We start from the raw sequence: 15,482 nt of genomic DNA on the forward strand, positions 1-15,482 counted from the left end.
GCTGCAGTAAAATAAGACGAGGAAGAAGTAGGACCACCGTAGGTCGCCATTGTTGTTGTGGTCGGAGTGAGCGCATGCGTGTTAGGGGAGAGGTGGAGCTATGTCGTCATCGTTTCAGAAGAATCTCGTGTAAACACAGAAACGTGTGGTCGTGGTTTGTCCGTGATATCAAGGGAGCCGGGTTCAGATGTTCTGGTTCCGAACGGCCGCGTCGTGTGGACGAGGCCTCAGTGAGCGGATGTTCCGAAGCCAGATGATACAGGTCTGCGCTCGGAGGCCGGTTTGGTCCGAATGACTACCCGTAGACCACGTGACTGTTGTTGTCACACGCCGCGCCGCTGCTGCACGCGCATGCTGGACGCTCCGAAGCTAACGGACAATAACACGCGCTGTGGACGGACCTGGAGCCTCGCGGGACACAGTCCACTGTGGGAGACATGTGCTTCTCCACGGGGGACTCGGCGCTGACGCTGGCGGTGCCGCCTGTAGAAGCAGAAGCTACCGGGAGCTAGCATTAGCGGCTATGCGGCTAACTGGATCCGCCGGGTCCACAAACACCCGCCCGCTAAGGAACGGGTCCACGGCGTGATACGGAGCAGAGCGTGTTGTGTTCGTGCTGGACTCCACAGAACCAGGTTGTGGGAGTGTGGAGAAAACGGCAGGAGACGCGCCGGGGGTCGGTCCAGAGGACCAGCTTTCCAGCCGGGCTCGGTGAGTAGTGGATCCACAAAGGTGCTGTTTGGGTCGGACAGTGCGTGTTGTGCTTGTGGGGGTGCAGTGATGAGACGTGTGTTCTGCGAGCTGTCAGTCAGAACCACGTGGCCACAGTAGTCTGTACAGTAGGATGTAAACATTGTGGTGGAAACACGTGGAGTGGGTCGGGTCGGTACCGCTTCTCCTGAGGTGTGATGGATTTGAATCGGCTCGTGCTTTCATACAGATGTTACAGATGCAGCAGTTGTCATAGCGCTGTAAACTTAAACATGTTGACGCTGCGCCTGCGCAGAGTGTCTGACTGACGGATGCTCTCCTGTGTGAGGATGAAGTGATTTATGGAGCAGGTGGCCTGAGCCCGTGGCTGTGTCGTCACTGTGTCGTCACTGTAATCACTCTGATCTAGATGAACTGCATCGTGTCTCCAGCATGAAGCCACTGTTCCAGGCTGCAGGCCTTTATTGAGCATGTGCAGAAGTGCCCACTGTCTGTAGTGTGCGTGACGTCATGCATGACAGCAGTAACGGTGACAGGACATGAGGAAGGAGGTTTTTTAAATGTGTTATTAACAGAACAACAGAACAGAACAGACTCATTTTACTTTTATGTTCTTTTTTTAAAAACGTTTTATTTTGGTCATTTTTGTCGGTGGGAACATAGAGAGACAACAATACAAGTGGAACTAACTAAGAGTTTGGGAAGTGAGACATGTAATACAGTATGAGAAGAAATATCAGTTGCGAGAGCTGAACACACTTTCTGCATCGTTTCTCTCCAGTTTCCTTCTGTGAGTGTATTTCACAATATGAACACAGTGGTCAGCAGCAGGACAGGCTTTTTTTTACTGGCAGCCATGAAAACCTTCAATAGGTATGTGTCTGCTGCGCTCATCCCAACAGGTAGAGACACACGTGTTGTAGTGGAAAAACCGAGCGACTTTGAAATGATGGTGGAAACCTCCTTCCAAAAGACCTGTATACGTGGACATCAGCAGTCTCATGTCTTTCAAACCATGTGTGGTGTGAATGTGAGCATACCTTAAAGGAATGAGCGCTGTGTTTGAGGTGAAGGTGAACTGCTGAGTAAGTCTGATCTGTCGTGTGTGTCGTTTAATAGGCGGCATGTGTTCACCATGTGTAGCTGCTGATGTGGTTGTTGGTGAATGAGGACGGTTGCTTTGAGCGTCATAGATGTCGGTGTCATAGTATTTGTTGTGTTACTAGCGGTGGCTCGTGCAGGTGCCGGTAACATAAGAAGTGCATTTAGTTGGTGTGTGATTTCTGCATTTGGTGTTTTAGAGCATGCTCATAAGGGCATTAGGTATTAGGGCAGCAGTGGCTCAGTGGTAGAGCAGGGTTGTCCAATAACCGGAAGGTCAGCGGTTCGACCCCAGCTCCTCCCTAGTCATCGTTGCGTGTCCTCGGGCAAGGCACTTTACCCGCATTGCCTCCAGTGCGTGAATGCGTACGAATGAATCGGCGGTGGTCGGAGAGGCCGTAGGCGCACCTTGGCAGCCACGTCTCCGTCAGTCTCCCCCTGGAGCTGCGGCTACCACTGGTAGCTCACCACTGCCACTGTGTGAATGTGGTGTGAAAGAATAATGCATCTCAATGTAAGCGCTTTGAGTGCCTGCCCAACAGAGCAGAAAACTGCAATATTATTATTATTATTAGGTGGTGCTGGGTAATGATGTTGTGTTGTTGATGTGTGTTTGGTAGTTGTAGCTGCAGTGTGAGTTGTGGCTGTTGTGCATTTATTGAGTTGTCGAGTATGCGCTTGTATGTGAACATTGTGTTTTGGGAACAGTCAAAGGGGATCGATTGTGGGTTTCAGGTAGGGGTGTGCGATTTGACGATAAATGATCGTGAAGGATTTGAAGGAATCGGCGATCTACTAGAACGGGCGTGTGTGTGTGTGTGTGTGCAGTGGGAGGGCCGTGTGTGTACATCAGATGCAGACAGAGGCAGCAGCTGATGACGTCACCAAAACAATAACGCAGGCATTTGATGAAGAGGCTCCACATGAGGACTCTAGTAAACGGTGGACAGAGGTGACAGCAGCAGCTCCGTTTGTCCTTAGATATGATTCCCATTAAAGTTTGATCATTTGTTCTAAATCACATTGAACTTTAGGAGTTACTTAAGTCTCAACACAGAAACATGCAAATTAGCGTCAATGTAAAAACAAATTGTGATTAAAATCGAGATTGTGATTTTACGATTAAAGAATCGTGACATAACATTTTGACCCCTAGTGTCAGGTGAGAGTCCTGCAAGATAGCAGACAGAGGCGTCCATATGGAGCATAGGAGTAGTAGCAGGTGTGCAGAGTGCGTGTCGATTGTGGTGTGTCTTATGTTGTGTGGGAGGTTTGTACGTGTCAGTACTCGTCCTTTGAGTGTGTGTCGAGGTGTCGGCTCATAGCGGAGTGTTTTTGCCAGGCCCTATGCCTTTGACTGTGTTTGCAGAGGTAGTTGTGGTGAACTTTGGTGCCTGTTGGTTGTGTTAAAGGTAGGGTAGGCGAATTTGAAAACTCAGCGAGAGTCAGCCAGATTTGGAAAGTAAACACACGCCCCTTTGTGTCGGAGCTCACCCCGAAGCCACGCCTCCCAACCAGTCTCTGGTGCACGCAGGGCAGGAAGAGAGCGACAACCAGCCAATACTCTGCACAGGGGCGCCTCGGAGGATCGGCCGATGTTTTTTATAGCTTCCACAGACGATTCATATTGTTTGTTTTTTATAATAATAATCGGTTGCTGATTGTAAAGAGAAGTTACACTAATGTAACAAAAAGAGCATCAGAAATCCATCAGAATGGAGCAGTATCAGATACAGGTCACATTCGTGCCAAAAAATCGGATTTGGGTCACTTTAGCCTGCAGCTTGTAGCCTGTGTTTGTCAGCGTGTCTATAAGAGAGAACAATGTGTGAGCATTGTCGCTCCTGTCTGAGAAATAGGATGGTTTTAGGATCGGAGCATAGTTTTTGCCCTTTTTGGTTTGGTTTGAGTTTTAACCAGTGCAGCATGTCTCCAAGGTTGCAAGTGAAAGTGCTTACGAGGTCGTCAACAGGAGCCGTGGGCAGGGTTGGCGACGGTACAAAAGTGCGGGTGAACAGCGCACAGGTTAGGGTTAGGGTTACAACCAAGCGTCACCTAAAATGCCTTTGTATAAAGCGACGAATTCCAAATCATTTGGCTGCCAAAGACGTAACATTCGGGAGCGCTAAATGTAATCTACTACAACCTTTGTCCTGTGTGTGGTCTGAGACAGGTTGTGGGTGTCTGTGGCTTTCTTTTCCTTCCTCATGACACATAATTTGGGTGGAGGAGCAGGTGGCTGAATGTGTGTTTGTGCTTCCAGTTGAAAGATTAGAGAAATGTGTTTTTTAAATTGTTGGAACAGCTCCGATCGGCCCCTCTTGGTATTAACTGCACCCGCATGTAGAACGATACGTTTGACTCCTGGGTGGTCTGACATGACCCGGGGGAGTAGTCCACTTGCGCCGCACGTTGTATTCTGTGCTTCTTGTTTTTATCGACTGCAGTGTGTTTACAGTCAGCTCAGACAGCGGTTCATATTGGTTTCTGATCACACGTCTTTGTGCGTTTGTCACAGCAGCGGAACAGCAGGAGACACGAGGAGGCGAGAAGAGGACACGATGAGCCCGGCGGGGCTCAGGAGGACCTCTGACATCAGGAGGCAGCAGCGGTGGCTGAAGAAAAGCAGAAGGCAGTGCACAGATGTGAGTACATGTATAGTGGATCTGTTGGGTGAAGGGGAACCCTGCAGGGTGCGTGTTGTCTTTGAGTGTCCTAAAAAGCACCACACAAGTTTGATGTAGTGTTACGATTAGTATTGTTGTATGTTACATATGTTCAAGATTCAAGATGGTCGCCTGCAAACTTCAGGATGATGTTGTCTGTGCGGGAGGCCACGCACTCATGGGTGAACAGGGTGTAGAGGATGGGACCGAGGACACAGCCTTGCGGTGTGCCAACGTTTGTTAGGATACTGGCTGAAGTCCTGTTTCCCATCCTGACAGACTGAGGCCTGTCAGTCACAGAGGACCGGGTGTAGTCTGAGAGGTCTTGAATGCGGAGCATCCTGATGTAGGAGTCTTTATTCTCCAGGTGCGAGAGGGAGATGCGCAGGACTAGTCGGTGGGTCGTTGTTAGGGTTTGAATGGGAGCGAAGCCTGCTAGGAAGTAGGGGTGGAACGGGTCACTAATACCCCGGGAGCGGGATTTGGGCCTATCCAGATGTTTTTTTTCTGAGCGTAAACACCTCGAATCCGGCAGCATCCAGTTTGATTTCAATCCGGCTAGACCCACCCACGAGAGGCGGATCTAGCCGGATTGGCTCAAATGTGGCTCAGGTGCGAACACAAATGTGGCTAGCGAATCCGGCTAGCGACACGCTACTTCCGGTTCACGGGCCGCGACACGGAGCTGGAACGACTTTCTCCAGTGCGAACGTCCTCCATCGGAGACGGTGGCGTGACCCTTTGACCCAGGTTGTCCTAGATGTTGTTTGATGACAGCCCAGTTTGATAGATGAGTGTCGTTTAAGTCCTGATATGTGTCATGGAGTCCAATTGAAGAAGGATGGTAAACATTTTGATAATTGTGAAGCACGCACCGTGTATATGTGTGCGTCTGTCACACGAGGAGGACGGAGGATGAGAGGATGACAGAAGAGGGAACGTCAGAGCGCGGGAGAGCGTTGTTTAGCAGGGCGCACGTCTTGAACATCCTGTAGGCGGTGAGGTCGACGGTGAACGAGGAGGGTCACTTTGGGTGTCGTCAGCGTCGGCGGCATAGCGTGCGTCCATGCGGAGCGTAGACGACGTGCTCCGTGTGATGTTCTGTGGGAGGTTTGTGTGTTGTTAGTGTGTGTGCTGCGGGCAGGCCTCCTTTGAGCGCGTGCCTTTTGCGATGAGCTGCTGCGTGAAGGAGGCGTGTTGTCGGGAAGGCGAGCTCGTACGCCCGCGTGGCCGACCAAACAGCGTAAGGCCTGTAACGGTTTGTAGGTTTGTCATCGTCCTGACTTGTGCGAAGGAGTCTCTGCTCTCCACAGCTTTTAGCAGGAAAGGGGGAGGGGGCCGGCCGTGACGCGAGCGAGACAGTTGAACGGTTACTGCCGTTCCATACCGTTCCGGCACGGAGGTACCGTAGCGCGTGAGAGGTGTGTGTGCAGAACTCCTCATACGGCTCCTACACAGGGCACGTCACAGATAAAAGGCTGACAATGCAGTTGTGTTGTGAACTGCGAGCACAGTCGTGGTTACCTGGCGTTCAGGGAAGAGGGCGCACAGCTGACAACAGATAGAAGATCAGTGCAGCAGACCTCTGGTCTGTGTGAACGTGCGGATGAGCGTCTGCAATAATACATCCCGTCTGGCGGTGTTTAATGTGCGTCCAGCCACTGTAACACCGTGATCATTACCGGGATTAGTTTTTATCGCCACCTTGCGGACAGACTCTCTGTGCGCCGTGTTTCTCCTTCCAGAAGCCGTTTGGCAGCCGCTCATCTAAACTGTCCACGGTCGCTGTGCTTCCTCCCTCTGTCTGTGTGTCGTGCACCCGAAGAAGCTCTCGGCTTCTCCACATTCATCACGGCCACAATAAATTTTGACCAATCACAGCACGGTCGCTGCACAGCACTGAGAAAAAGTTCTGCCTGGACCACGTGTCTGAGAGCGCTGCACAATGGGCGGTCCGAGAGAGAAACGAGGTCATTTTGTGGGAGCGACGCTGGCAGCGAGGTGCGAGTTGTGTGTTCTGGCGGAGTACGGATCCAGCTTTAGTGTTGACGTGGATGTGTTGTCTGTGTTGCTTACGTGTAACTCTAGGTGTCCACCGTCTTTGCGTCTTACCTGTGAGAGGGTACGAGACGAGAGAGCGGCGGCCTGCCTCTGTGCCAGGATTATCGATGGCTGCTGTCACTTTGAGTTTCAGCTGGTGTGCCTGTGTGCAGGTCAGGTCAGTGTGTTTGCGAGCGTGGCAGAGATGCGGCGAAAGACGTGCGTCCTGTCGATGTGTCTTTGTCGATGTGTCTTTATCTATGTGTGTCTGGTGCTTTCAGGTGACAGAAGGGGCGTCACAGTGGGGATGTCCAGAGAGCACAGCGGATGGATCCGAGGTCACGCCCGTTGAGGAGGAGAGGAGGGGCCAGGAGGAGCACGGCAGAGGTCAGGAGGAGGTGCTGACACGGGAAGGTGAAAGCATAGAGGAGCAGATGAAGCCAGGCTACTTGTGTGTATGTGTAGAGTCTGGGTCAGAGTGTGTGTGTGTGTGTGTGTGTGCGTGTGTGCTGTGCTGTGTTGTGCTGTGCTGTCTGCATGTGTCACTTGAGCGTGTGCTGGTTAGGAAGTGTGTTTGTTAAGCTGGATCCATACTCCGCGAGACAAAGACATTTTTCCCCCCTGCAGACGTTACGCCCACAAAATGACTTCATTTTTTGTCTCTGACCGCCCGCTGATCCGCACTCCTGTGCACAGGGTCTGGGCCGAACTTTGTCTTTCAAGGCTGTGCGGCAACCATGCTGTGATTGGTCGGAATTTATTGTGGGCGTGATGAAGTGGAGAAGCGCAAGAGCCTCTCCAGGTATATAGGTAGGTGTATAAACAGCGCTGATACAACAGATTTAGATAAGACCATACTGGTTTTGCATGATGAGCAATAAAAGAAAGAAAGAAAGGCAAGTCAGGGTGATTTGTCACCAATAACTCCAGACAGCCATTCACACATACCAGATGGTGACTGTTATTACCATTCTATATACTCCTACATACCCGGGCATAATAGGCTCGTTAACAATGTCTGTATATCTTTGCTATTGTTACTTTTAATGTTGCATCTTCACAGCTCATTGCCGGACATCTCACGCTGTTGCAGGCACCCTCTCTGTATAATGCCCTCTTGCCATGGCACAAGTCTTTGTGGTGTGTTAAAAAACTCAGTAAAGTCTTTCCTTATAGTTTAGTGGGCGGGCCGTATGAGGAGTTCTGCACACACGCGTCTCGCGGAGTATGGATCCAGCTTTAGAGAGCTGTGTAGAATGTATTTATGTATTTTAGATACTGTATTAATCCCAGAGGGAAATAGTTTAGTGTCTTTAGCAGTGTCATACAATGACTAGCAAGGCGCGCCACAGGCTAGGGTGAAGTGTCTTGCCCAAGAACAGGGAGGAGTTGGGATTGAACCACCAACCTTCCGGTTACTAGACAACCCTGCTACCACTGCCACTGTGCCACTGTTGTATGTGTGTGATTGTGTAGACAACATGTTAGTAGTCAGCACCACCACAGGTTTGTTGTTGAAACATGTGTACAGTGTAGTGCCTTTACAGGTGGTGTCTGTGTGTATTAGAAAATGTATGTGTGTAGGTTGTTATGCATACATATGTATATGTGTATACATGCTCATTGACTTCATCAGCCCCTGCTGCTCATCTTTCCTATTTATGGACTGATGATATATAGATATCATTACAATATAATCACTGTTTCATCTGCTGCATGTTTGCTCTGTACTGTATCATGTTTGCTCCTCTCTCTCTCTCTCTCTGTCTCCCTCCCTCCCTCCCTCCTTCATCCTCCATCCTCTCTCTGTCTCCTCTCTCTCCTTCATCCTCTCTGACTAGCAGCAGGACTGCTTCCCCCTTTAAGTTAAGTAATATGTGCTGTATAATAATAAAAGTGAATTGAATGTTTGTGTTGTATTGCAGTCTAAGCCATGTAAAGTGTAAATTTTCTGTAATGTTTGTGTGACTTAGTGTAATAAAGCTTGTTTTACTTTGAGGAAAACAGTGAAGTGCGTGATTGTTGGACTTAGTATTTTTTGGCCAGCCAGCCCGCCTCCGCCTCCAATTCCAATTCAAAGTCAAAGTCTAAGTCGTTGGCGTTGGTGAGTCTCCAGGAGTCTCGAGCGTCTCGAGTCTCGTGATTCGTCTCGTCTCTGCGAGGCGAGGCGAGGCGAGGCGGTTTACAAGTACTAATGACAAGTACTTGATCCGAGACGACACCAGGGAGACGCAGCATTCCGGCCAACTTTGACTTGACTCACGCAGCATTCCGGCCAACATTCGGGTACGCAGCATTGTCGCACACAGCCTCCCAACCAACATGAGCCGCACTTTGCGGGTAGTCCCAACCGGGAATCGAACTGACGCTCGACTACTACCACACAAGCAGCTTCGCCTCCGCAGCTTTACCTCCGCAGCCACTGTGCCGACAACAGAACCGGTACACAGGCTCCACTTGTCCTTCACCTGCGGGACAACACGTTGTGACATCACCAACAGCTGGACAAACGCACACTGACAACTGCTTCAAAGACCGACCGCAACCTTTATTAGCGCATCAGCCAGGGCACACAACACAATTACAACACAATTACAACACTGTCCGTGCACGGCTCACAGGAACAGGCAAGAATACAATAGAGTCAAAACAACACCTAGGTGACACTAACATTACACAGCACATTATCACAATAACAACACACAACTAAGTCTCACTGACATTACACAGTACAGCATCTACACAACACTACACAAACACTATGGCTGCACAGCCAACATACAACAACAGGAGGAGGGTTCCTTTATTCATTACAATTCAATTCAATTCACTTTATTTATACAGCAATTAGAATCACACGTTGTCTCACCCCCCTAACAGCACTGTGGCAAGGAAACACTCCCTTTAAGAGGAAGACCCGTCAGCTGAAGGGGGACCAGTCCTGCTGCCAGTCAGAGAGGATGAAGGGGGGGGAGAGGGAGGGAGGGAGGGAGGGAGGGAGAGAGAGAGAGAGAAAGAGGGGATGAAGGAGAGAGAGAGAGAGAGGGGGAGAGGATGAAGGAGAGAGACAGAGAGGAGCAAACATGCAGCAAGATGAAACAGTGATTATATTGTAATGACATCTATATATATCATCAGTCCATAAGTAGCAAAGATGAGCAGCAGGGGCTGATGAAGTCCATGAGCACAGGAAAGATCAGGGGCCGGACTGCAGGTCAGCATGCAGGTCTTGAGACCTGCAAAGAGAGCGAGAGAGAGAGAGAGAGAGAGAGAGAGAGAGAGAGAGAGAGAGAGAGAGAGAGCGAGGCACAGAACTACAGGAAGACAGTGAACACACATTATGAGATGATATTACCCAGTGTGAGCCAGACTACAGAGAGTAGAGGAGAGGTCAGAGTGTGAGGGGGAAACTGCTCAGTGGATCATGTTTGTGCCCCTGACAGCGTAGGCCTAGAGCAGCATAGCTGTGCTACACACTACGTCTAAGGCTAACTGTACGCCTTACTAAACAGAAAAGTTTTAAGTCTAGTCTTAAAGGTGGAGGCAGTGTCTGCCTCTCGGACCCACATTGGTAACTGCTTCCATAATAGCGGTGCCTGATAGCTGAAAGCTCGTCCTCCCATTCTACTTTGATGAATCCTAGGAACTACAAGTAAACCTGACCTCAGAGATCTGACTGTCCTGTTAGGAACATATGGTACAATCAGGTCCTGCAGATACAATGGACCAAGTCCATGAAGAGCCTTGTACGTTACAACAAGGATCTTCAGGTGTATTCTTCAGTCCACTGGGAGCCAGTGAAGAGACGCTACAACAGGAGACATATGATCCCTTTGGCTGCTTCCTGTCACAACTCCAGCTGCTGCTTCTGGATCAGCTGCAGACTGTTGATGGAGGAATGTGGACATCCTGACAATAAACACACAACACACAGTCTCCGATGACATCGCACCACACTTCCGTGGACTCGCCCCTCTGGCCGCCTGCAAACACAAACACACAAACACATCAACCGCTGTCACCACTTACACATATTACACATCACTACGTAAACACTGCCGTTACACAAACGCACATGGATTACAAATACAAATAACACTAACTCCACTCATTACACATCCGTCCGCTCAACGACCGCTAACGTACCGCACTCCACACATCCTCGGGGGGGGGGACTCCTTCAGCTGCCACACACGCTCACACCCCCGGCCCGTTCCACACTCCGACACAAACGACCACAGCAGGACCTCTGAAACACAACGCACACAAGTTCAAACACACCTGCAACAGCACACTTCATGTCACCCACACACTTACACTACTGAACACACATAACACACGTGTCCTCAGGTAAGCGACCGCCCTCTCGTTCCCAACGCTCCAGGAGGCGTGGTCTAACCTGCTGCTCCCCCGCCCACATCCCAACACCCAACAAACCGACAACACACTCATTAACAACACGGTTATTCAGCAGCGACAAACACAACACTTACATTGATGACAAACACAACCCAGGCGAGGTCCAGTGCTGAAGATAAGAGATCAACATGATCAAGCTCTTCACTCCTACATCTGCACAAATGTACACACAAACACAAGTACACACATTACATAACACGTCACAACTGGACTGACCACAACATGATAATCCCTTACCTGACCCACGGCTGCTACAGCTGCTGACGCTGGCTGTCACACTTCTGTTACCATAACCCGGGCCTACCACACAAAGACATAAACTTTAACACTTCAGGACTACACATCTATCTACTTACACAAACTCATCTCTGACAACACACTCATGCTCACAGACACAACACACACCTGCATTATGACATCACTCAGAAGCTTCATCACACTCTTCTCCTTGACCTACACAACACACATTCCACTCAATTACATGTGCTTGGGCAACAGCTACTTCAAAGCAACAAACACCACTGCATGCATGCATATATGTATATGTATGTATATATATATATATATATATATATATATATATATATATATATATATATATATATATATATATATATATATATATATATACATATATGCATGCATGCATATATACATACATATATATATATATATATATATATATATATACACACACATATCTATTTATACATGCATATCTACATCCTGCATGTCCATGTTAATTGCAACTGAACTCTCTGAACTTATTTGTCCCGTTTCATTTGAATGTTACTATGCTCTGCTCTGTGACCTTAACATAACAACATCTGAACGACAAACTTACTTGAAATGTTTGCTTCATTATTACTTTGAAGCACTTTGTGCATCTCTTATCAATACATATTTCAAACATGGCTGCTTGCTGCCTAATCACTACTTTCACCTGTTACAATGAAGGCACTTGACTGATGATTTGTCAGGATCATTTTACAACCATGTGGAGATTTAGAGTCAAAAACACGTCAGGGCCACTGTCATCAATTCATCGTTATCGGCTAAATGCCATAAATAATCCGGATTCATTTTTTTATTACAACACAGGAGTGATGGCTGCTGGAAAAGTGCCTCTGTACACCTGTTTAGATATTCCACTCAATAATAATACAATATATTATATATATATATATATATATACAAACACATACCTACCTACTAACACCGGTACACTACAGCTGCTCACTCACAGCTCACCCTGCTGCAGCTCAGCACACGCCTGCAGAAAACACACACCACACAATCAACACATGCCACCGTCTCAACCTTCTCACCTACATGACACACACACATTTACCACACCGACAGGAAACACCTCGCAGGACCTTCAGGAACAAAACACAACGTCACAAAAAACACACAACACCGTCTGGTTAATAACATAAACTACACACACACGACACTTACATAGCACCTGCATCCGCACATGCCTGTCGCTCTGCTTAACAGGCTTCAGCCTCAGCTCCTGTCAAACCAACCAAACACACTCAGTTTATAATAGGGATGTCCCGATCCGATCACGTGATCGCAAATCGGGCCCGATTACGTGATTTCAGACTCGATCGGAATCGGATGTTACCTTTTTTGTTACCGTTTTTCGGCCGCGATAAATGACATTTGCATGCTGGTTTGTTTTCCTCTCTCTCTCTCTCTCTCGCTGCCAAACAGACTGGATGACAAAAGGCGTCACTCCGGTGCGTCGTAGCGTATAAAGGCCGTCGGACTTGGCCCGCGGCTTCTGTCTTAAAATGTGTCAAATCAACAGGTAGATCTTATTTTTTAACTCATTGTGCAGACCTCTGTCAGCTCGCTGTCTGCGTCACAGCGCTGCAGGGCTTGGACGTTACAGCGACACAGAGAGCTGTGAAGCTGCACAACACCGTTTCAACACTTTGCCACAATTCACCGCGACACTAAACATGCTCATGTATAGAACCTGCTCTCAGAGAGAGTCAGCGTTATACGAGTGAAGTTCTCTGCCTTCTCACTGGCAGCAGTCGCTGCAGCGCCCCCCAGTCTAGTCCTCTTGCCCAGTCCTCTTGTGCCAGCTCTGCTGTCAGTTTCTATGTGTTTCTGTCTACATGGTGGCGTTTGTTTCACTGCAGCTGTCTGCAGCGGCCTGATGCGCATACACACATGCAAACGCAAACGCGTGCGCACACAAGCACATGTGCTTACAGGTCAGCCCACTCCCAGAGAGTGCGTGTTGTTTGGCTCTGTTGCTCATGACGTGCTAGTTGGTTTGACTTAACTCCATCGACTATACTCAGATAAGCCATGGTAATACGCCTACCACTACTCATAATAATAATATTAATATTATTAAAATAATAATAATGTTGATGATTGGGGCCTTTCCAGTGTTAAATGTTCTTTAGAAATTAAACTTTATTGATCTTTAAAGGGTGTACTTGCATTATATGTCGTTATCATTATATTAGTTGAACATAGTCTCAAAACGACAATATTATCGATTATCGCAATAATTTCTCTTGGCAATTAATCACCCAGCAAAATCTGTTATCGTGACAGGCCTAGGTATGACAGTTACTTTTGGTGCGAGGTCTCGATGAGCTGCTGCGTGTCTGAAATCCTATTTACCGCCTTTATAGAGAATCTTGAAAGTATCGGATCGGGACTCGGTATCGGCACATACTCAAAATCAAACGACTCGGACTCGGACTCAAAGGCAAAAAAACCTGATCGGGACATCCCTCGTTTATAACGCATCACAGCATGTCATCGCCAACAAACAGGATCACTGGTCCCACTCCAACAGGGGCCGTCACAACAACAACACTACACAACTCTACATCACAATGTTTCTCTTTCCTCCTCTGGTTCTACTTGAAACATCAACACTATCATTCACTGACATGGACCCGTTTGGCCCGTTGCTTGTCTGAACTGACCCGGTGCGTCCAGGTGCACATGTTCTCTCTGTGACACAGGTGCAGCGACGTGCTGACAGGCCTCCCTCACCAGAACCTCTCTGAGCTCCTCTGGTACCTCTTACTGGAACACTTCCTAGCTCGTATACAGCTGCTTCTGATGGGTCACAAAAGCAGCTGCTCACCATAAATCCAGCCTGCAGACACATGCAGACACACAAAGGACTACAAGTACACAGCTACGCTACGCTCACTCACCAATCACCGACTTTGTTTTACATATGAAATCTCCGCCTTCGTTCACACTGCAGACCTCTGCACTTTAACCCCTGACCCCTGACCACAGGCACGTCACCAACTCACCTGTTTGTTCATCAGGATATAGATGAGGGGGTTGATGGTCTTGGCAACAATTGATGGGATGACGCTGGCAACGGGACCGATGAGCCCGGGCTGGCCAAAGGTGGCCATCGTCGCAATGATGCCTCACGGCGTCCGGCAGAGCAGGTACCGCACCACGGTGGTGACGACCATGAACGGGATGTGAAACTCCCGACAACGGGCGGCCGTTCTCCTGACACGACCCACCTGACAAGAGGGAGAGAGAAACATGTCTCAGAGTCTCATTGAGGCGCGTTTTGACTGGCTGAATCAGCGGGATGTGGGGTTAATCGTACGACTACTGCTCGCCACTTCAATGCTCCTCACACAAAGAGGCGTTCTATATACTGACTCGTTCTGTTCTAACATTACTCACTGAACTGGTAGACCACAGTATGTGCAGATGCAGCGGTGTTTGTCTGATACAGTGGTCAGCAGCACTGGGGCCCCACAAGGGACAGTCCTGTCTCCCTTCTTCTTCACGCTCTACACCTCTGACTTCAGCTACCACACAGAGTCATGTCATCTTCAGAAGTTTTCTGATGACTCTGCCATAGTGGGATGTATCAGCAAAGGTGGAGAGTCTGAGTACAGGACTGTGGTTGACAGCTTTGTTACATGGTGCGAGCAGAACCATCTGCTGCTCCATGTGGCAAAGACAAGGGAGCTGGTTGTGGACCTGAGGAGGACCAAGACACTCGCGGCTCCAGTTTCCATCGGTGGACAGAGTGTGGACATTGTGGAGGATTACAAATACCTGGGAGTGGTGTTGGACAATAAACTGGACTGGACTAACAACACAGAAGCCCTCTACAAGAAGGGCCAGAGCCGCCTCTGTGCCGCCTCTGTGTTCTGAGGAGGCTCCGGTCCTTTAACATCTGTCGGACTATGCTGAGGATGTTCTATCAGTCTGTGCTTGCCAGTGCCATTTTGTTTGCTGTTGTGTGCTGGGGCAGCAGACTGAGAGCAGCGGACACAAACAGACTCAATAAACTGATCAGAAGGGTGCAGTGTCAGACAGAAGGATGCTGTCTGAGCTGCAGGGATCCTGGAGAACAGCTTCCATCCTCTCCACCACATGCTGCTGAAGTGCAGGAGTACGTTCAGTGCCAGACTGATCCCTCCCAAATGCACCACTGAGCGCCACAGGAGGTCCTTCCTTCCTGTGGCCATCAAACTGTACAACTCCTCCCTCTGAGATCAGATCTAACACACTGTC

The 15,482-nt window shown here is 48.9% G+C and overlaps 1 long non-coding RNA gene across 1 annotated transcript; it reads left to right on the forward strand.

The window, feature by feature from the left end:
* The first annotated feature begins 108 nt into the window (after window positions 1–108).
* On the forward strand, window positions 109–7,217 carry LOC114431721 (uncharacterized). Its single transcript, XR_003670193.1, has 3 exons — window positions 109–711; window positions 4,331–4,457; window positions 6,800–7,217. It is a non-coding gene; the product is annotated as an uncharacterized LOC114431721 (long non-coding RNA).
* The last annotated feature ends 8,265 nt before the right edge of the window (window positions 7,218–15,482 follow it).

The sequence above is a fragment of the Parambassis ranga genome, chromosome 2 (assembly GCF_900634625.1).
Source record: "Parambassis ranga chromosome 2, fParRan2.1, whole genome shotgun sequence".
NCBI classification, from domain to species: Eukaryota; Metazoa; Chordata; class Actinopteri; family Ambassidae; genus Parambassis; species Parambassis ranga.